This window comes from Oncorhynchus nerka, linkage group LG10 (assembly GCF_034236695.1).
Source record: "Oncorhynchus nerka isolate Pitt River linkage group LG10, Oner_Uvic_2.0, whole genome shotgun sequence".
Taxonomy (NCBI): Eukaryota; Metazoa; Chordata; class Actinopteri; order Salmoniformes; family Salmonidae; genus Oncorhynchus; species Oncorhynchus nerka.
Genome location: NC_088405.1, coordinates 73,774,632 through 73,798,432, shown reverse-complemented (window position 1 = coordinate 73,798,432; position 23,801 = coordinate 73,774,632). Strand labels below are relative to the sequence as shown.

The following is a 23,801-nucleotide window of genomic DNA, read 5'->3' as shown; positions in this document are numbered from 1 at the left end:
CAGGTGGCTGATGAGATATGTTGGCCCGACTGCCATATTGCATCCCAAAGCCCTTGCTTGGAAGTGTACTTCGCCAGACTGCCAAGAATCTTGCCCTCATCCAGGCCAAGGTTGTGAGACACGGTAGTGATGACATAGGCCTTGTTGATCTCTGCCCCAGACAGGATGTTCTTGCCAGCATACTTATTTATTTTATCTTTATTTAACTAGGCAAGTCAGTTAAGAACAAATTCTTGTCGGCCTAGGAACAGTGGGTTAACTGCCTGTTCAGGGGCAGAACGACAGATTTGTACCTTGTCAGCTTGGGGGTTTGAACTTGCAACCTTCCGGTTACTAGTCCAACGCTCTAACCACTAGGCTACCCTACTTGGGTTCCAACACGCTGCGGCGTGTATTTGCCTCAGGCCTACTGGACCTACTGGGTCTTCCAAATGGACAATGACCCCAGGCATACTTCCAAAGTTGTGTCAAAATTGCTTAAGGACAACAAAGTCAAGGTATTGGAGTGGCCATCACAAAGCTTCACGCTTTTTGATGTATTTCAGAACTGCAGTTTCCTCTGCTTGGAGCAACAGTGAAGTGGGCAGGACAGTACGGATGTCTTCTCTTACATCTGCAAGCAGAGTCTGAACATCAGACAGGATGGCATTGTCTCCCTCAATCCGTGCAATGGCTACTGCTATAGGTTTCAGGTGTTTCAGGCTGATACACTTACATACACTTAGGTTGGAGTCATTAAAACTAGTTTTTCAACCACTCCACAAATTCCTTGTCCACAAACTATAGTTTTGGCAAGAGACAGATTATTTCACTTATAATTCACTGTATGACAATTCCAGTAGGTCAGAAGTTTACATACACTAAGTTAACTGTGCCTTTAAACAGCTTGGAAAATTCCAGAAAATAATGTCATGGCTTTTGAAGCTTCTGATAGTCTAATTGACATAATTTGAATCAATTGGAGGTGTACCTGTGGATGTATTTCAAGGCCTACCTTCAAACTCAGTGCCTCTTTGCTTGACATCATGGGAAAATCAGCCAAGACCTCAGAAATAGAAATCATCCTTGGGAGCAATTTCCAAATGCCTGAAGGTACCACGTTCATCTGTACAAGCAATAATACGCAAGTATAAACACCATGGGACCACGCAGCCATCATACCGCTCAGGAAGGAGATGCGTTCTGTCTCCTAGAGAAGAACATACTTTGGTGAGAAAACTGCAAATCAATCCCAGAACAACAGCAAATTACTTTGTGAAGATGCTGGAGAAAACAGGTACAGAAGTATCTATATCCACAGTAAAAACGAGTCCTATCTCTGCATAACCTGAAAGGCCACTCAGCAAGGAAGAAGCCACTGCTCCAAAACCGCTATAGAAAAAGCCAGACTATGGTTTGCAACTGCACATGGGGATAAAGATCGTACTTTTTGGAGAAATGTCCTCTGGTCTGATGAAACAAAAATAGAACTGTTTGGCCATAAGGACCATTGTTATGTTTGGAGGGAAAAGGAGGAGGCTTTTAAGTCGAAGAACACCATCCCAACCGTGAAGCACGATTGTGGCAGCATCATGTTGTGGGGGTGCTTTGCTGCAGGAGGGACTGATGCACTTCACAAAATAGATGGCATCATGAAGAGAAATTAAGTAGATATATTGAAGAAACATCTCAATACATCAGTCAGGAAGTGGAAGCTTGGTCGCAAATGGGTCTTCCAAATGGACAATGACCCCAGGCATACTTCCAAAGTTGTGTCAAAATTGCTTAAGGACAACAAAGTCAAGGTATTGGAGTGGCCATCACAAAGCCTTGACCTCAATCCTATAGAAAATGTGTGGGCACAACTGGAAAAAGTGTGTGCGAGCATGGAGGCCTACAAACCTGACTCAGTTGCAACTTATTGTGGGAAGCTTGTGGAAGGCTACCCAAAACGTTTGACACAAGTTAAACAATTTAAAGGCAATGCTACCAAATACTAATTCAGTGTATGTACACTTCTGACCCACTGGGAATGTGATGAAAGAAATAAAAGCTGAAATAAATCATTCTCTCTACTAATATTCTGACATCTCACATTCTTAAAATAAAGTGGTGATCTTAACTGACCTAAGACAGGGAATCTTTACTAGGATTAAATGTCAGGACTTGTGAAAAACTGAGTTTAAATGTATTTGGCTAAGGTGTATGTAAACTTCCGACTTCAATTGTACATCATCCAGGAGGATCCTCTTGATGGGGCTGTCCATATCGGCAGACTGTGATATGGCCATTTCTTGTAGAGACTCCTCTTCCAGGAGACTGTCAAACATGATGACAACACTACCCCAACAGGTGTTGCTGGGCAGCTTCATTGTGGCGCTCTTATTCTTCTCACTTGGCTTGGTGAGGTAGACTGCTGCTATAACTTGATGACCCTTCACATACCTAACCATTTCCTTGGCTCTCTTGTAGAGTGTATCCATTGTTTTCATTGCCATGATGTCCTTTCGGAGCAGATTCAGTGCATGAACAGAACAGCCAATGGGTGTGATGTGAGGGTAGGACTCCTCCACTTTAGACCCAGAAGCCTTCATGTTTGCAGCATTGTCTGTCACCAGTGCAAATACCTTCTGTAGTCTAAGGTCATTGATGACTGCCTTCAGCTCATCTGCAGTGTAGAGACCGGTGTGTCTGTTTTCCCTTCTGTCTGTGCTGTTGTGGAATACTGGTTGAGGAGTGGAGATGTAGTTAATTATTCCTTGCCCGTAAACACTTGGCCACTCATCAGAGATGATGATTCTCTATGATTTGCTTGACTTTCACTTGAACTCTGTTGAATTCTGCATCCAGCAAATTAGTAGATAAAGCAAGTCTGGTTGGAGGGATGTATGCTGGGCGAAGAACTTTCAGAAATCTCTTCCAATACACATCGACTGTGCGCATCACAGGTGAGCCAGTTGCATCCACAGCTCCAGCAAGACATTCATCAGCATTTATCTGACTACGGTCCTCCATTGAGTCAAAAACACTTCTGATTCCAGGAGGACCATGAGCTGTTGCTATCAATAAGGGCGGCAGGGTAGCCTAGTGGTTAGAGCGCTGGACTAGTAACCCGGAAGGCTGCGAGTTCAAACCCCCGAGCTGACAAGGTACAAATCTGTCGTTCTGCCCCTGAACAGGCAGTTAACCCACTGTTCCTAGGCCGTCATTGAAAATAAGAATTTGTTCTTATTAACTGACTTGCCTGGTTAAATAAAGGTAAATAAATAATTTTCACCTTGAATAGAAGTAGAGGGACTTTTGTCAGAGGTTGCTTGTTGTGAGCCTTACCTCCCTTGTGATAAGGGAGGTAAGGCAATAAATAGTCCATGGTGGCAAAGTAATTACAATATAGCAATTAAACACTGGAATGGTAGATGTGCAGAAGATGAATATGCAAGTAGAGATACTGGGGTGCAAAGGAGCAAGATAAATAAATAAATACAGTATGGGGATGAGGTAGTTGGATTTACAGATGGGCTATGTACAGATGCAGTGATCTGTGAGCTGCTCTGACAGCTGGTGCTTAAAGCTCCTCTAGTGACTCCCCATCCCTCATGCGGGAGCGTAATCATCGACTGACACTAATTAGCATAACACAATGGACATAAATATTCCTAGAAAATATTCCCTTTCATGAAAATCACAAGTGAAATATATTGAGACACAGCTTAGCCTTTTGTTAATCACCCTGTCATCTCAGATTTTCAAAATATGCTTTACAGCCAAAGCTAGACAAGCATTTGTTTAAGTTTATCGATAGCCTAGCATAGCATTTTGTCCAGCTAGCAGCAGGTAACTTGGTCACGGAAATCAGAAAAGCAATCAAATTAAATCGTTTACCTTTGATGAGCTTCGGATGTTTTCTCTCACAAGACTCCCAGTTAGATAGATATGTTCCTTTTTTCCAAAAATATTATTTTTGTATGCGAAATAGCTCCGTTTGTTCTTCACGTTTAGCTGAGAAATCGCCTGGAAATTGCAGTCACGAAAACTATTCAAAAAGAAAAATATTCAAAATTAGCTCCATAATATCGACAGAAACAAACGTTGTTTATAATCAATCCTCAAGGTGTTTTTCAAATATCTATTCGGTAATATATCTACCGGGACAATTGGTTTTTCAGTAGGACCGATTGGAATAATGGCTACCTCTGTATTTTACACGAGAATCACTCTGGGAGCCATCAGGTGACCAGTTGCGCAATGTAGCCGCTTACGGGTATTCTTCAACATAAATGCGTAAAACTACGTCACAATGCTGTAGACACCTTGGGGAATACAGAGAGAAAAAGTAATCTGGTTGATTACCATTCACTGCTCAATAGGAACGCATTGGAACGCAGAGCTTTCAAAAGATGAGTCACTTCCGGATAGGATTTTTCTCAGGCTTTCGCCTGCAATATCAGTTCTGTTATACTCACAGACAATATTGTTACAGTTTTGGAAACTTTAGAGTGTTTTCTATCCTAAGCTGTCAATTATATGCATATACTACTAGCATCTTGTCCTGACAAAATATCCCGTCTACTACGGGAACGTTATTTTTCCAAAAATGAAAATACTGCCCTCTAGTCACAAAAGATTAAAGCTAGTGAGGGATATATGAGTCTCCAGCTTCAGTGAGTTTTGCAGTTCGTTCCAGTCATTGGCAGCAGAGAACTGGAAGGAAAGGCGGCCAAAGTAGGAATTTGCTTTGGGGTGACCAGTGAGATATACCTGCTGGAGCGTGTGCTACGGGTGGATGCTGCTATGGTGACCAGTGAGCTGAAATCAAATCAAATCACGTTTTTTATATACCCCTTCACACATCAGCTGATATCTCAAAGTGCTGTACAGAAACCCAGCCTAAACCCCCAAACAGCAAGCAATGCAGGTGTAGAAGCACGGTGGCTAGGAAAAACTCCCTAGAAAGGCCAAAACCTAGGAAGAAACCTAGAGAGGAACCAGGCTATGAGGGGTGGCCAGTCCTATTCTGGCTGTGCCGGGTGGAGATTATAACAGAACATGGCCAAGATGTTCAAATGTTCATAAATGACCAGCATGGTCAAATAATAATAATCACAGTAGTTGTCGAGGGTGCAACAAGTCAGCACCTCAGGAGTAAATGTCAGTTGGCTTTTCATAGCCGATCATTAAGAGTATCTCTACCACTCCTGCTGTCTCTAGAGAGTTGAAAACAGCAGGTCTGGGACAGGTAGCACGTCCGGTGAACAGGTCAGGATTCCATAGCTGCAGGCAGAACAGTTGAAACTGGAGCAGCAGCACGACCAGGTGGACTGGGGACAGCAAGGAGTCATCATGCCAGGTAATCCTGAGGCATAGTCCTAGGGCTCAAGTCCTCCGAGAGAGAGAAAGGGAGAATTAGAGAGAGCATACTTAAATTCACACAGGACACCGGATAAGACAGGAGAAGTACTCCAGATATAAGAAACTGACCCTAGCCCCCCGACACAAACTACTGCAGCATAAATACTGGAGGCTGAAACGGGAGGGGTCAGGAGACACTGTGGCCCCATCCAATGATAACCCCGGACAGGGCCAAACAGGAAGGATATAACCCCACCCACTTTGCCAAAGCACAGCCCCCACACCACTAGAGGGACATCTTCAACCACCAACTTACCATCCTGAGACAAGACCGAGTATAGCCCACAAAGATCTCCGCCACGGCACAACCCATCAGAGAATCACCAGCAGCAAGAGCGACATCATTGATGTATACAGAGAAGAGTCGGCCAAATAATTGAACCCTGTGGCACCCCCATAGAGACTGCCAGAGGTCCGGACAACGGGCCCTCCGATTTGACACATTGAACTCTATCAGAGGAGTAGTTGGTGAACTCGGCGAGGCAATCATTTGAGAAACCAATGCTGTTTAGTCTGCCAATAAGAATGTTGTGATTGACAGAGTCGAAAGCCTTGGCCAGGTCGATGAATACGGCTGCACAGTAATGTCTCTTCTTGATGGTGGTTAAGATATCGTTTAGGACCTTGAGCGTGGCTGAGGTGCACCCATGACCAGCTCTGAAACCAGATTGCATAGCGGAGAAGGTACGGTGGGATTCGAAATGGTCGGTAATCTGTTTGTTAACTTGGCTTTCGAAGACCTTAGAAAGGCAGGGTAGGATAGATAAAGGTCTATAGCAGTTTCGGTCTAGAGTGTCTCCCACTTTGAAGAGGGGAATGGCCGCGGCAGCTTACCAATCTTTGGGAATCTCAGATGATACGAAAGAGAAGTTGAACAGGCTAGTAATAGGGGTTGCCACAATTTCGGCAGATCATTTTATAAAGAGAGGGTCCATTGTCTAGCCCGGCTGATTTGTAGGGGACCAGATTTTGGAACTCTTTCAGAACATCAGCTTTCTGGATTTGGGTGAAGGAGAAATGGGGAGGCTTGGGCGAGTTGCTGAGGGGGGGTGCAGGGCTGTTGATCGGCGTTGAGTAGCCAGGTGGACAGCATAGCCGGCTGTAGAAAAATGCTTATTGAAATTCTCAGTTATAGTGGATTTATCGGTGGTGACAATGCTTCCTAGCCTCAGTGCAGTGGGCAGCTGGGAGGAGGTGCTCTTATTCTCCATGGACTTTACAGTGTCCCAGAACTTTTTTGAGTTTGTTCTACAGTATGCAAATTTCTGTTTGAAAAAGCTTGCCTTAGCTTTCCTAACTGCCTGTATATATTGGTGCCTAACTTCCCTGAAAAGTTGCATATCACGGGGGCTATTTGATGCTAATGCAGAACGCCACAGGATGTTTTTATGCTGGTCAAGGGCAGTCAGGTCTGGAGAGAACCAAGGGCTATATCTGTTTCTGGTTCTACATTTTTTGAATGGAGCATGCTTATTTAAGATGGTGGAGAAGGCATTTTTAAAGAATAACCAGGCATCCTGTACTGACGGGATGAGGTCAATATCCTTCCAGTGTACCCCGGCCAGATCGATTAGAAAGGCCTGCTCGCTTAAGTGTTTTAGGGAGCGTTTGACAGTGATGAGGGGTGGACGTTTGACCACAGACCCATTCAAATCAAATCAAATTGTATTTGTCACATACACATGGTTAGCAGATGTTAATGCGAGTGTAGCGAAATGCTTGTGCTTCTAGTTCCGACAATGCAGTAATAACCAACCAGTAATCTAGCTAACAATTCCAAAACGACTACCTTATAGACACAAGTGTAAGGGGATAAAGAATATGTACATAAAGATATATGAATGAGTGATGGTACAGAGCGGCATAGGCAAGATACAGTAGATGGTATTGAGTGCAGTATATACATGAGATGAGTTTTCTAAACAAAGTGGCATAGTTAAAGTGGCTAGTGATACATGTATTACATAAAGATGCAGTAGATGATATAGAGTACAGTATATACATATACATATGAGATGAATAATGTAGGGTATGTAACATTATATTAGGTAGCATTGTTTAAAGTGGCTAGTGATATATTTTACATCATTTCCCATCAATTCCCATTATTAAAGTGGCTGGAGTTGAGTCAGTGTGTTGGCAGCAGCCACTCAATGTGGATGCAAGCAATGAGGCAGTGATTCCTGAGATCTTGGTTGAAAACAGCGGAGGTGTATTTGGAGGGCAAGTTGGTTAGAATGATATCTATGAGGGTGCCGATGTTTAAGGATTTGGGGTTGTACCTGGTGGGTTCATTGATCATTTGTGTGAGATTGAGAGCATCAAGCTTAGATTGTAGGATGGCTGGGGTGTTAAGCATGTCCCAGTTTCGGTCACCTTGTAGCACGATCTCAGAGGATAGATGGGGGGGCATTCAATTCACATATGGTGTCCAGAGCACAGCTGGGAGCAGAGAGTGGTCTATAGCAAGCGTCAACGGTGAGAGACTTGTTTCTGGAAAGGTGGATTTTTAAAAGTAGATGCTCGAATTGTTTGGGTGCAGACCTGGGTAGTAAGACAGAACTCTGCAGGCTATATCTGCTGTAGATTGCAACACCGCCCCCTTTGGCAATTCTATCTTGTCGGAAAATGTTGTAGTTAGGGATGGAAATTTCAGGGTTGTTGCATTCTTCACATATGATTTGGCACAGTATTTGCAATTGTACACAGATTTTCCTTCTACATTAGCTGCAGTGAAATGTCTCCACACATCAGATGGTGCCCTTGGCATTTTCCTATAAAGATTAGAAAATAATTGTAAAAAAAAAAAAATACAATTCGATGTACAGATAAATAGTTAAGCAGTTAGATTAAACAACTCCTTTGTAAGATAAATGTTTTAAAATGAAACATTTATGGAAACAGGTGCACTCCTCAGATGGCAGGCTCAAGCAAGCTAAAAACCCACAAGGTAGCAAAAACTAACTAGCAGAAAATGTTAACAAGTTAGAAATGATTTAGAGCACACTTTGCTGTAGGCTATTATTTACTAGTTAACAAAAAATATTCTATGTCATATAAAATATATTCACCCCACCCAGTATTGTCATCAAAACTTCCCAGAAAGCATGTAGCCCTTGGCTCAGACAGTGTGCTAGTGTGGGCTCAATAGCATCTCATTAGTGTGCCAGGTCTTGAGAATCAGCTGTACATGTGATGGAAGAATGCACTGTACATGCAGAGGGTTGCAATTCCATTGAATTGGGGATAGTTTAACCAAAATATGCCACAAGACTTGCCTTATGTGTATTCCACAAAAAAAGGTTAACTGTTATAAGCTTTCTTTTTTGATGAATTTAAGCAAAATTCCCCATATTCCCGGGCTTAACTTCCCATGGACAATTTCCGGAAAAATTCTGTTAATTTACCCGAAAGTTTCCGACCCTTTGCAACCCTAGTCATGGCCTAGTGCTCCTCGCTAGCTCTGTAAAATGATTTAGACACCCCCAAGACACCTTTCCCCCACCGCTCATATCTAATGGGCCTGAAAACCAATGAGAGCCAGGAGCTAGCCCTCCCATATTGTAGGGGCCTATATAAAATCTGCGTGTGCAGAGAACGCAGATGGCATAACGGAATTCAGCAATATTAAAACATTTTAGGAATCAACTAAATGTATTAAACTTGGGCAAATTAATACATTTTCATCAAAAGACATTAACAAAATGCATCAGTGACTTGTATTCCCTGCAGCTTTCTGAAGAGGCAATGGCACACGAGGCTTCTGCGTGTGTGTGCGGTGCGTGTGTCTTCCACTTTGTGTAGCCGTTAATGAAGATTCTAATGAAAACAGTCTTCTGGTTGATGGAAAGGATTTCCCCAAAAAATCTCAATTAGTTAATTACAAAGTAACCTATGCTTACCTTGCAGAATGATATGATTATTTGCGTCAATCGAGGATATTTGTTTAGAAACATCTACCATCACATGCTCTACAGAAGCACAGCTAAATAACAGGTGCTAGGTGTGTACTTAGCTACATACCAAAATCAATATTTTCATTTTTTTTAATCATTAAGCATTGAACATTAAGCACCTGATTTTTTAAATTTAGTTTTGTTATAAAAAAAAGAGTAAAACCTGAAAAAAATGGACATTTCAGAAGTCTGGGAAAAAAGAAACAGAATTTAGGGGAAAACCTAAGCGGAATAAGATGAAAAATTTAACATATTTTATAGGGCCCTATATCAGGGACAAATGAAGAGGGATGGGATGGCTGGAGTACATCGGCTGTCTCCCCCCCATTCCACCACACACACATAATGCAAACAGTGGTTTTCACAGGGTGATATTTGGATCAGAAATGAAAAACACATGAATCAGCTTCTGAATTTCCTAAAGCAGTCTCCCCACGCATCTAATTAGGCTTCTGTTTTCGCACACTATCCTTATTTCCCCCTCCAGCTGGGGGTTTCACTCCAGTGTCAAGTTGTTTACTGTGATCAGTTGTTCTCCCTGAAAGTGCAGGTTTGACCTAATGATGGCAGAGGTTTGCTTTATTTTGAACTGTGTTTTGCATGTCAGTTTGTTTAGTGTTTGGTTTCCCACCTGAAGGACGTGGCTACCTCTCGATACTCTGATTGCGACCTGTCTAACCACTCCTCTGTCACTCTGCTCTCTTTCCATCCTCTCGCTCCCTCTCACTCCTATGACCCATGGCCAATTTCCCAGAGAATGTAACTCATCATAAAATTAAAAGCTACATAGAACAAAAAAGTTAAAGCATATAATCTCGTGGAATCTCTGACAATCAAATGAATTACATCCATTTCACCAAAAAACAACTTGCCCTGAAAGGCATGGATTAAACTGCTCTATACGATACCAAAGTCCGGTTAGACTGACATTGCTCTTAACTCGCTTGGATTGCGTCCTACCTGACAGGTCGCTCCTACCAGGTGGCGTGGCGAGAATCTGTCTCCTCACCACGCGCTCTCACCACTGGCGTCCCCCAGGGCTCTGTTCTAGGCCCTCTCCTATTCTCGCTATACACCAAGTCACTTGGCTCTGTCATAACCTCACATGGTCTCTCCTATCATTGCTATGCAGACGACACACAATTAATCTTCTCCTTTCCCCCTTCTGATGACCAGGTGGCGAATCGCATCTCTGCATGTCTGGCAGACATATCAGTGTGGATGACGGATCACCACCTCAAGCTGAACCTCGGCAAGACGGAGCTGCTCTTCCTCCCGGGAAGGACTGCCCATTCCATGATCTCGCCATCACGGTTCACAACTCCATTGTGTCCTCCTCCCAGAGCGCTAAGAACCTTGGCGTGATCCTGGACAACACCCTGTCGTTCTCAACTAACATCAAGGCGGTGGCCCGTTCTTGTAGGTTCATGCTCTACAACATCCGCAGAGTACGACCCTGCCTCACACAGGAAGCAGCGCAGGTCCTAATCCAGGCACTTGTCATCTCCCGTCTGGATTACTGCAACTCGCTGTTGGCTGGGCTCCCTGCCTGTGCCATTAAACCCCTACAACTCATCCAGAACGCCGCAGCCCGTCTGGTGTTCAACCTTCCCAAGTTCTCTCACGTCACCCCGCTCCTCCACTCTCTCCACTGGCTTCCAGTTGAAGCTCGCATCCGCTACAAGACCATGGTGCTTGCCTACGGAGCTGTGAGGGGAACGGCACCTCAGTACCTCCAGGCTCTGATCAGGCCCTACACCCAAACAAGGGCACTGCGTTCATCCACCTCTGGCCTGCTCGCCTCCCTACCACTGAGGAAGTACAGTTCCTGCGCAGCCCAGTCAAAACTGTTCGCTGCTCTGGCCCCCCAATGGTGGAACAAACTCCCTCACGACGCCAGGACAGCGGAGTCAATCACCACCTTCCGGAGACACCTGAAACCCCACCTCTTTCAGGAATACCTAGGATAGGATAAAGTAATCCTTCTCACCCCCCCTTAAAATATTTAGATGCACTATTGTAAAGTGGCTGTTCCACTGGATGTCTTAAGGTGAACGCACCAATTTGTAAGTCGCTCTGGATAAGAGCGTCTGCTAAATGACTTAAATGTAAATGTAACTCATTCTCTCCTTTCTCACAGGAGAAGAGACTGAAGGAGAAGGCTGCCAGAAGAGAAGCCAGCAAGCAGCACACTGAGGTAAGTCTCCCCCTCCTCCATTTTACAGCACCATTTCTTCCCTCCCACCCTGAAAAGCATATCCATCACAATGTGAATGGTTTTGATTCCAGGCACTAGCTCCTCTTCACTCACGCTACATTCAACCTTGGCTGTTTAGTTATACTTCTGTCAGGTGAACTCCAGTCTAGCTCCAACAGGGGAGGCAGTCTTTAAAGGTGAGGAGCCCACTCTTCCCTCTCGTCCTTGTAACAAAGGACATTCTCTCCTCTTCACCCTACTGTATGTCAGACATGGAATGCTGAGTCCCCTGTCGCCGATGTAGCACTTAGCTTTCAGATTGGAACAGAATACATTGAGAGAATGGGTTCATCACAATGGTACAGTACTTTACATTGTCTTCAATGTCAGCCCCTCTAGTGAGTTATGTGAATTGTTATATCTTCACAAAAGGGGACATGTTTTTCTGCAGACAAATGCCAAAAGCTTTAGAGAGTATCTCCAGCTGAGTCACAGCTCCACTTATGCCACCTACAAGGGAGGATGAGAGAGAAGTGCCTTGTCTTATGTAAAACCCCTGTCACAAAGCATCCAGGGTGTCTTCAGCAGAGAAGAGTGCCCCTCTTCCTCTCAGTGTAATATTAAATCCCCCTCTTCTCAGCCCGTCAGTCTGCTCGCCTGCTGGATTCGTCTTGCGTAATGTGAAATTAAAACTGTGTTCATCCTCAGCAGGATTACCAAGCTCTCTTCATTTCTCTCCTTCTCGCTTTCTCTCCCTCTGTGTCAATCAACACACCCGATGCCATTGCATTAATGTTGGTTTACGGCGATGGATACTCTGGGGGTGTTAGGGCGGCATTTCTCTAATCCTGCTTCCGGTAGCTCAAGTCTTCTGTTGCCTCCTGTTACTCTGGTGTATAGCCTACCTCACGTCTCTTGCTCTTTTTAGCCCTCCTATTTGGCCTTGCCAGAGACGCGGGAGACAAATCCACCAGATAAGTGGACAGGAGGAAAATGCAACATCTAAAAGCGGCATGATGAGTCTCCCCCACATGAAAACCTCCTATTGGTTAAATCAGACATTTATTGACATTTTCCAGTTATCCTCCCTTTCATTGGGTTCAGAAGCCACATTTCCCATCTTTCTTTAAATCAGGCAATTTTTTTAAGTAGCTTTCTTCTCCATTCCAAGTCTGATCTCATGTTTTACCAGCTGCACGTTAAACCAGGCCGGTTCTTCCTGGTATAAATGGGGGCTGTGTGTATTGACCCATGCTCCGCCATGCCGAACACTTCTCCCGCTGCCGTCCTCCCACTCGCACATAGAGACAGTTTGAGTATTACAGGCTGTCTCCACTGGGCAAAGGGCCTTCAACTCTCCACCGTCCTCTAATTTATCATCCCTAACACTGTTCCTGAAGCCTGCGAGCGCAACAATGCTGGCCTCAATAAGGCAGGAGGCCAGACTTATCCAAGCTAAAGCAGATCAAAATGTTGGCTGCGTTATTGCTCTATAGGTTTAAGGATTTGGAGGGAATTGGGAATATCTTGGGTCAGATATAGAATGTTAACATCAATTAGTACCTTCTACCATGTCGTTGAGGGATTTTCACATTTTTTTTGTAATTTGACATTTTGTGTAGTTGTGTGGTCCCTTAGTTTTTTTCAGTTCTTACATATTTCATTTAGATGTTCTCTGGGCAGGATTTAAAAAACATATAAGATACACCGTCTTATTTCTAAGGGTGCTATTATTGATTATTTAGGCAAAATGCTCAGTAGTTGGATAACTTAAGTATATTATACACATTTTTATGTAAGATTTGACTCTGACAAATGACTGGGCTCCTGTTTTCTCACAGGAATATGTTGAATCCAGAGGATTGATGCAGAATGAATTGTGTTTGGTATCAGCTACCTGTGCCATCCAGTCTGTCACTGAGGCCCAACCAGACACAGAGAAGCTCTGCTGCATTCAGATCTGCAGCTTGTTTGCCTGTGTCCAAACAATAATTCATCTCACTGTTAACTGAAAGTAAATGGAGGACTTGGCGCATTTATTTACCCAAATGAGGTGATGAAAAACTGAAAGTAAAGATCATTTTTTTCTCTGGTTCCCATTAATTCCAGAAGCACAAAGGTAAAATATTGTGTAATTGCTTCAGATGTTTAAGTTCTAGGGAGAGACATGTTAGTAAAGATCCTAAAACGAGGAGAGGAAGAAGGAGGTAGTTCTACCTGTCCTCTTTTTGCAAGTTACGGGCAAGTCTATGGGCCAAATGTCCCCTTCCAAAATTCGAAAGATGCCAACACCTGCAAAGTTGTGTTATGTTCAAATGATCAGTGACAAGAAAACTGCGCACCGAAAGTTAATTGTTAGTTGTCGCATCCCGCAGTCTGACAGATTCAAAGATACCTGTTATGTTAAATGCGTCTGTCCAGATGTAATGCGTCTGCGTCTGTAATTTATAGGCTCTATGTTGGTAAAAGTCCTGATGAGTCCTCACTCAAACCCTACTGTCTCTAGTCGTGTCTACACTTGACACTTACATGTGACTTCTGCTATCAGAATACAAAACTCGCATTGAAAAGACGAGACTTAACGCACAATTGTTGCTTTGTGGTCTGATTGTGTTCATATCTGTCTGACCACTTCAGGAGGTGGCCAGGGATGCGTTGTGTGCAGATTTCTCCTCAGTCTGGACGCAATCAGGCTACCGAAAGCACATACAGTGGGCGACATCATCAGCACTCCTCCCACAAGTCTCCAAAAATATAGACTTGTGTTTTTATTATAGAGGGGCACCTTTTCATTATAATGTTGGATGAAATACGTTCCTAGAGTGTGGGGAACACGTTTGCTGCCCTCATAAATGCTAGTTAATGTTTAGAAGGGAAAAAATTATGTTTGGCAAGAGTTATAGGGCGGCGCACAATTTTCCCAGCGTCGTCCGGGTTAGGGTTATGCCGTCATTGTAAATAAGAAGTTATTAAAGCCTTATCCGACAATTGATTTTAAAAAATGTCCTCGTCAATCTACACACAATACCATATAATGACAAAATGAAAACAGGTTTAAAAATATAAAACAGAAATACCTTATTTACATAAGTATTCAGACCCTTTGCTATGAGACTCGAAATTGAGCTCCGGTGCATCCCGTTTCCATTGATCATCCTTGAGATTTTTCTACAACCTGATTGTAGTCCAACTGTGGTAAATTCAATTGATAGACATGATTTGGAAAGGCACACACCTGTCTATATAAGGTCCCACAGTTGACAGTGCATGTCAAAGCAAAAACCAAGCCATGAGATTGACGGAATTGACAGAAAAATCTCTGCAGCATTGAAGGTCCCCAAGAACACAGTGGCCTTCATTCTTAAATGGAAGAAGTTTGGAACCACCAAGACTCTTCTTAGAGCTGGCCGCCTGGCCAAACTGAGCAATCGGGGGATATTTGCGTTGGTCAGGGAGGTGACCAAGAACCCGATTGTCACTCTGACAGAGCTCTAGAGTTCCTCTGTGGAGATGGAAGAACCTTCCAGAAGGAAAAACCATATCTGCAGCACTCCACCTATCAGGCCTTTATGGTAGAGTGGCCAGACGGAAGCCACTGCTCAGTAAAAGGCACATGACAGCCCACTTGGAGTTTGCCAAAAGGCACATTAAGGACTCTCAGACCATGAGAAACAAGACTCTCTGGTCTGATGAAACGCAAGATTGAACGCTTTGGCCTGAATGCCGAGCTTCATGTCTGGAGGAAACCTGGCACCATCCCTACCATGAAGCATGGTGGTGGCAGCATCATGCTGTAGGGATGTTTTTCAGCTCAGGGACTGGGAGACTAGTCAGGATGAAGGGAAAGGCAAAGTACGAGAGATCCTTGATGTAAACCTGCTCCAGACTGGAGTGAAGGTTCACGTTCCAACAGGACAACAACCCTAAGCACATAGCCAAGACAACACAGGAGTGGCTTCGGGACAAGTCTCTGAATGTCCTTTACTGGCCCAACCAGAGCCTGGACTTGAACCTGATCGACCATCTCTGGAGAGATGAAAATAGCTGTGCAGCGGCGCTCCCCATCCACCCTGACAGACCTTGAGAGGATCTGCAGAGAAGAATGGGAGAAACTCCCCAAATATATGTGTGGCAAGCTTGTAACATCATACGCAAGAAAACTTGATGCTGCCAAAAGTGGTTCAACAAAGTATAGTTAACCTGTTTTTAATTTGAATCAATTTTAGAATAAGGCTGTAGCATAACAACATGTGGAAAAAGTCAAGGGGTTTGTACACTTTTCAAACGCACTGCATGTCATGATCCGAAAACAAATCGGTCATTGTTAACAAAACCAAATGATTAGCAAATGAATGCAAGGCAGGTTTTTTCAGAATAATATAGAACATTTCACAAACAGATTTGTTGCTTTGCAAGCACAAGTGGTCACATATGTTTTTGTTTGTGAGTGTGACAACATTTGTGACACTACGGATTACATTCGTGACCTGCATTTTACACATCTGTGACTTGTCTCACATTTTGTAAGTTGCTCCACATATTTGTGAGTGGCCTCATATACTTATGAGTTGTGTTTTAATGGTCATTTTGTGCAGATATAAAATACAGGACACCCTAAATTGTCATTAGATACAAATTGAATATATCATAATTACTTTAAGAAATACTTATTTTCCACCATAATTTGTAAATAAATTCATTAAAAATCCTACAATGTGATTTTCTGGATTTTTTTTTCTTCTCATTTTGTCTGTCATAGTTGAAGTGTACCTATGATGAAAATTACAGGCCTCTCATCTTTTTAAGTGGGAGAACTTGCACAATTGGTGGCTGACAAAATACTTTTTTGCCCCACTGTATTTCCCTTTCCTCCTATCCTTTCCATCTCCCTTTCTTTTCCTCCTTTCCTATCTTAATTTCCTTGATCTATTCCCTCCTTTCTTCACCTCTTTAGGTTTCCTAGATCTTTCTTCTTATCCTTTCCTAGCACCCTTTCCTTTCCTTATTACTTTTCTTTCCCAAGCTTCCTTTACTGTCCCTTTCTTATATCCCTTTACTGCTTTCCAAACTTCCTTTCCTTGTTCTCTTTCCTGTGAGTTATGAATGGTAAGAAGGAAAGGGAGCTAGGAAAGGAGGAAAGGGATCTCCCATCTGGCTCAGTTGGTAGGGAGTGTCGCTTGCAACGCCAGGGTTGTGGGTTTTGATTCCCACAGGGACCCGTATGAAAATGTATGCACTGTAAGTCGCTCTGGATAAGATCATCTGCTAAATGACTTAAATGTAAATGAGCTAGGGAAGAAGGAAAGGATAGGAGGATAGGGTCTAGGAAAGGTGAGGAGGAAAGGGAGTTGTTTGCCAATGTGCAGTGTTAATCTGGAAAAAAGTATAATTCTGTATTTTCAAAACACATATTTTGTTTGTGACTTACTGCTCATATATATTAAACATTTTGATAGAAATCTCCATACACAATTTCTACTTAAGCATTTTGATATTTAACAAATATTGAATTTTCAAAGCCTGTTATATTAAATTAAGTTCCCTTTAATTTAGTCCACATGGAGAATTAAATAAATGCATTTTTTTTGTATGAATAAAGACTTCAGCACCCTCTGACTTCTAGGAAGGTTTTTACCACAAAATCTCTCCCAAGTTTTCACTATTGTAAAGCACTAATTATTTCTGAGGATTATTATTTATATCTGTCCCACAATTTTATGGTCAACCATGTAATGTGAACTGAACTTTCGTTTTCATATGATGAAACTATTCCTTTAAAAATGTTTTCAAAAGAAACATTGAACATCATAGTATAAAAGCAGATGAGCTTGTTCTACTATTTTTCAAATCAAATTGAATTTGTCACTTGCCACATACAACAGGTGTAGACCTCACAGTGAAATGCTGAATACAACAGGTGTAGACCTCACAGTGAAATGCTGAATACAACAGGTGTAGACCTCACAGTGAAATGCTGAATACAACAGGTGTAGACCTCACAGTGAAATGCTGAATACAACAGGTGTAGACCTCACAGTGAAATGCTGAATACAACAGGTGTAGACCTCACAGTGAAATGCTGAATACAACGGGCGTAGAACTCACAGTGAAATGCTGAATACAACAGGTGTAGACCTCACAGTGAAATGCTGAATACAACAGGTGTAGACCTCACAGTGAAATGCTGAATACAACGGGTGTAGACCTCACAGTGAAATGCTGAATACAACGGGCGTAGACCTCACAGTGAAATGCTGAATACAACAGGTGTAGACCTCACAGTGAAATGCTGAATACAACAGGTGTAGACCTCACAGTGAAATGCTGAATACAACGGGCGTAGACCTCACAGTGAAATGCTGAATACAACAGGTGTAGACCTCACAGTGAAATGCTGAATACAACAGGTGTAGACCTCACAGTGAAATGCTGAATACAACGGGCGTAGACCTCACAGTGAAATGCTGAATACAACGGGTGTAGACCTCACAGTGAAATGCTGAATACAACGGGTGTAGACCTCACAGTGAAATGCTGAATACAACGGGTGTAGACCTCACAGTGAAATGCTGAATACAACGGGTGTAGACCTCACAGTGAAATGCTGAATACAACGGGTGTAGACCTCACAGTGAAATGCTGAATACAACAGGTGTAGACCACACAGTGAAATGCTGAATACAACAGGTGTAGACCTCACAGTGAAATGCTGAATACAACAGGTGTAGACCTCACAATGAAATGCTGAATACAACAGGTGTAGACCTCACAGTGAAATGCTGAATACAACAGGTGTAGACCTCACAGTGAAATGCTGAATACAACAGTTAAATGCTTACTTACAAGCCCTTAACCAGCAATGCAGTTTTAAGAAAATCCCTAAAAAAGATAATAATAATAAATAATTAAAGAGCAATAGTAAATTACAGTAGCGAGGCTATATATAGGGGGTACCGGTAGAGTCATTGTGCGGGGGCATCGGTGTCGAGGTAATTATGTACATGTCGGTAGAGTTAACGTGACTATGCATAGATAATAACAGAGAGTAGCAGCAGCGTAGAAGAGGGTGGGGGGGGCAGTACCAATAGTCCGGGTAGCCATTTGATTAGGTGTTCAGGAGTCTTATGGCTTGGGGGTAGAAGCTGTTTAGAAGCCTCTTGGACGTAGACTTGGTGCTCCGATACTGCTTGACGCATGGTAGCAGAGAGAACAGTCTATAACAAGGGTGGCTGGAGTGTTTGACCATTTTTAGGGCCTTCCTCTGACACCGCCTGGTATATAGGTCCTGGATGGACGGAAGCTTGGACCTGGTGATATACTAGGCCGTACGCACTACCCTCTTTAGTGACTTGCGGTCGGAGGCTGAGCAGTTGCCATACCAGGCAGTGATGCAACCCGTCAGGATGCTCTCGATGGTGCAGCTGTAGAACCTTTTGAGGATCTGAGGACCCATGCCAAATCTTTTCAGTCTCCTAAGGGGAATAGGTTGTGCCCTCTTCACAACTGTCTTGGTGTGCTTGGACCATGTTAGTTTGTTGGTGATGTGGACACCAAGGAACTTGAAGCTCTCAACCTGCTCCACTACAGCCCCATCGATGAGAATGGGGGCGTGCTCGGTCTTCCTTTTCCTGTACTCCACAATCATCTCCTTTTGTCTTGATCATGTTGAGGGAGAGGTTGTTGTCCTTGCACCACACAGTCAGGTCTCTGACCTCCTCCCTATAGGCTGTCTCATCGTTTTTGGTGATCAGGCCTACCACTATTCTTGTCAGTTTTCTGGTGTTTTGAGGTGGGAAACGGAACGGGTTGAGCATTACATGTCAACCCTATTACCCATAGACAGGCTAGAATGGTTTTAACAAGAGAAAAACATTTGAAGCTTGCATTCAATTGCCACTCTCTGTTGCACACAAACTTCCATTCCCCGGTCAGGGGATTTATGGCTGATTTAAGAAATTGTCAACCTTTTTACTTTATTTGGCACTAAATAGGCACGTACTATAGCCATTTTTGTATTTAACCTCTTGATGAGAACTTGTTTTTCATAAATGTCAATGTGCTCTTACGCAGAATGTTAAAATGAGGTGAAATCAAATGTTTTTTTGACGAAGTTGCATTTCCCAAAGGCACCAAATTGATGGAACAACCCTGCTATTTTTTTGTTAGTAGCGGGAGACTGCTCAAATTCTTCTCACCCCTCCAGCCCCCTTAAACTATCTTCATGGGGATACGACTCTTATGAAGTCCACTTCTTCAGAAGCAAGGGATTTGAAAGATTTGTTACAAAAGAGCTTTGCTATCTTGAAAGGAGGAGGTTGACTTTCAAAGCAATATATTGTAACAGTTCATTTAATGGCCTCTCTCATGTAGGCTTTGTCCCAGTGATAACATTGACATTGAATCCTGTCATAACAAGTCATGGAAATAATCTTTGTGCTTCTGTCAACTGAGGTGACTCCTCAAACAAACTAAAATGCTAATGCTTACCATGGAGTTATTTCAGTTGCCATGTGTTTGAAGTTGGTTGATGATTTTATATATATACTTTGTTGATTTGATGTACCTCACGTGAAGTGCTTCCCAATATGTTGCACGGTGCAGTCGTGTAAAGAATATTTCATATACAATTCTGTAAGGCTTTGGAGACCCTTATCATCGTCACACAGACCAGTGCACAAACATGAACATTTTGATACTGGCCCTACTGAGGCCAGTTAGCTCACTTAGCTCGCTGACATTTGAGTGAATCTGATTAAAACACCAATGGGAGCAGATGGATCCTCACTCCCTTGCTTTTAAATAGAGATCTCTTAAGACCAAGATTTATCAAACAAAGCCCCCACTTCGGACAGATGGCATTTTGCTCGATTCACTTCCACCTAAGAGAAGTGTATTACTGTGATGTCATGCCAAGAAAGCCACAATGCCCGGACTCTACATCAGAAGTTGAAGTTGGAAGGGGTAACCGCTCTTTGTTGCCATTTTAAAAGTCAGCTTTGCAGAGAATTTGGCAGCAGCCCAGTGATGGCCAATCCAAAGTGTTTCTCTGCTCCCCTTGGAATGGTTATATCCGACTGAGTCAGAGATGCCTGGTAAGCAGCTGTTGTCATCCATTTCAGGAGGCTGTCCACAGGTTCAGGATGGCAGCTGTCATGTCCATTCTTTTCTCAGTCTCACTTGGGGATACCTCGCATAGCAAGCATATGCAAATGCAGGTGTGTGGATGCAGCGATTAATCATCCAATCGATGCCTTGGCACTGGTGTAGGGAAGAGGTATCCATCCCACCCCTTGACAGCCTGTTTTCAATGGACCTGGTGGTGCTTTATGTGCTCAGTTATCACATCTATTTGGTACCTGAACCGAAGCTACTATTTATTGTCGCCTAATGACTGTCTTTCAATCGACACCCAAAAGCCCATCTCTTAAGTGTTATTTTTAAGCACAGCAAATTAAGTATTGTTTATTACTTTGCTTGTCCGACCAAGGAACAGATTCTCGTTTTGTATATTGTTTTGGTGTCCAGATGGATACAAATTTTATCTAATGAGCTGTGTCAATGTAAACTCAATGATTTTCAGATGTGTTCACTATCTAGTCTCATAGCCTTCACAAAATTATCTATAAACCCTCTATTTAGCATATATATTTATTTATTTTTTATCCCGGGAAGTCTTTTAGGTCTTTCTTTGATTATAAAACCAATGAGAAATGCAGGGGGAGATCTGCATGTACCAATGAGTACAGACAGCCTAATGTCTGACAGGTTGGTAATACATGTTCCCTCAGACTGCTTTACACATTTTCCAGAGTTAGACTTTCAGAGATGAAGCTCTAAATGAGAATCCTTCACCCAGGGGCCTGAAGAGATTTGATAAAAGTCCACCAGGGAGAGTGAGCTGTGGTGTCATGCCAGAGTGTCTCCAAAAATACTAACTTACTCTCGTCTCATCAATCTGTCCACCGGTCTCTCTTATTACTCCCACATTGGGATTTCAATCTGATGTGGCCACACTTAGGTTTGTGTTTTGTGCATAGTTGTTGGCCCAATGTTGATACAGAGTCCATACATTAATCAGCAAATTCCTTCATTGATTGGAATATGGTCCTACCTCAACCCTGTGTAGCTCTGAACTACCCATGAACAGATTTTTTATCTTTAAGTCTTTAAAAAAGACTATCAAACCGTGTTCCACCTTCAATAATAATTCCTTGTCCTACATCTTTAAAGGGTAGGAAGCATCATTTCAAATGTATTTATAAAGCCTATTTTACAGATGCAGATGTCTCACCAAGTGTTTATTCAGAAACCCAGCCTAAAACCCCAGACAGCAAGCAATGCAGATGTAGAAGCATGAGTTTTTACTCACCAATGTAAAAACACTGTGTGGTCAAAGACGTAACGTAGTTGTAGTCCTGATCTGGTTATCTTTTGTTTATTTCACCTTTATTTAACCAGGTAGGCTAGTTGAGAACAAGTTCTCATTTACAACTGCGACCTGGCCAAGATAAAGCAAAGCAGTTTGACACATACAACAACACAGAGTTACACATGGAATAAACAAACATACAGTCAATAATACAGTAGGAAAAGTCTATGTACAGTGTGTGCAAATGAGGCAAGGTAAGGGAGGTAAGGCAATAAATAGGCCATGGTGGCAAAGTAATTACAATATACCAATTAAACACTGGAGTGATAGATGTGCAGCATATGAATGTGCAAGTAGAGATACTGGGGTGCAAAGGAGCAAAATAAATGAATACAGTATGGGGATGAGTTAGTTGGATGGGCAATTTACAGATAGGCTATGTACAGGTGCAGTGATCTGTGAGCTGCTCTGACAGCTGGTGCTTAAAGCTAGTGAGGGATATATGAGTCTCCAGCTTCAGTGATTTTTGCAGTTCATTCCAGTCATTGGCAGCAGAGAACTGGAAGGAGAGGCGGCCAAAGGAGGAATTGGCTTTGGGGGTGACCAGTGAGATATACCTGCTGGAGTGCATGCTACAGGTGGGTGATGCTATGGTGACCAGCGAGCTAAGGGGGGACTTTACCTAGCAGGGTCTTGTAGATGACATGGAGCCAGTGGGTTTGGCGACGAGTATGAAGCGAGGGCCAGCCAACGAGAGCATACAGGTCGCAATGGTGGATAGTATATGGGGCTTTGGTGACAAAACGGATGGCACTGTGTTAGACTGCATCCAATTTGTTGAGTAGGGTATTGGAGGCTATTTTGTAAATGACATCGCCAAAGTCGAGGATTGGTAGGATGGTTTTACAAGGGTATGTTTGGCAGCATGAGTGAAGGATGCTTTGTTGCGAAATAGGAAGCCAATTCTAGATTTAACTTTGGATTGGAGATGTTTGATGTGGGTCTGGAAGGAGAGTTTACAATCTAGCCAGACACCTAAGTATTTGTAGTTGTCAGAGCCGTCCAGAGTAGTGATGTTGGGCAGGTGCAGGCAGCGATCGGTTAAAGAGCATGCATTTAGTTTTACTTGTATTTAAGAGCAATTGGAGGCAACGGAAGGAGAGTTGTATGGCATTGAAGCTTGCCTGGAGGGTTGTTAACACAGTGTCCAAAGAAGGGCCAGAAGTATACAGAATGGTGTGGTCTGCGTAGAGGTGGATCAGAGACTCACCAGCAGCAAGAGTGACATCATTGATGTATACAGAGAAGAGAGTCGGTCCAAGAATTTAACCCTGTGGCACCCCCATAGAGACTGCCAGAGGTCCGGACAGCAGATCCTCCGATTTGACACACTGAACTCTATCAGAGAAGTAGTTGTTGAACCAGGCGAGGCAATCATTTGAGAAACCAAGGCTGTCGAGTCTGCCGATGAGGATGTGGTGATTGACAGAGTCGAAAGCCTTGGCCAGATCAATGAATACGGCTGCACAGTAATATTTCCTATCAATGGTGGTTAAGATATCGTTTAGGACCTTGAGCGTGGCTGAGGTGCACCCATGACCAGCTCTGAAACCAGATTGCATAGCAGAGAAGGTATGGTGAGATTCGAAATGGTCAGTAATCTGTTTGTTGACTTGGCTTTCGAAGACCTTAGAAAGGCAGGGTAGGATAGATAAAGATCTGTAGCAGTTTGGGTCAAGAGTGTCCCCCCTTTGAAGAGGGGGATGACCGCAGCTGCTTTCCGATCTTTGGGAATCTCAGACGACACGAAAGAGGTTGAACAGGCTAGTAATAGGGGTGGCAACAATTTCGGCAGATAATTTTAGAAAGAAAGGGTCCAGATTGTCTAGCC

The 23,801-nt window shown here is 43.1% G+C and overlaps 1 pseudogene; it reads left to right on the top strand.

Annotated features, from left to right (window-relative positions):
- Positions 1 to 23,801, top strand: part of LOC115135997 (probable ATP-dependent RNA helicase DDX10) — a 126,737-nt pseudogene that overhangs the window by 69,651 nt on the left and 33,285 nt on the right.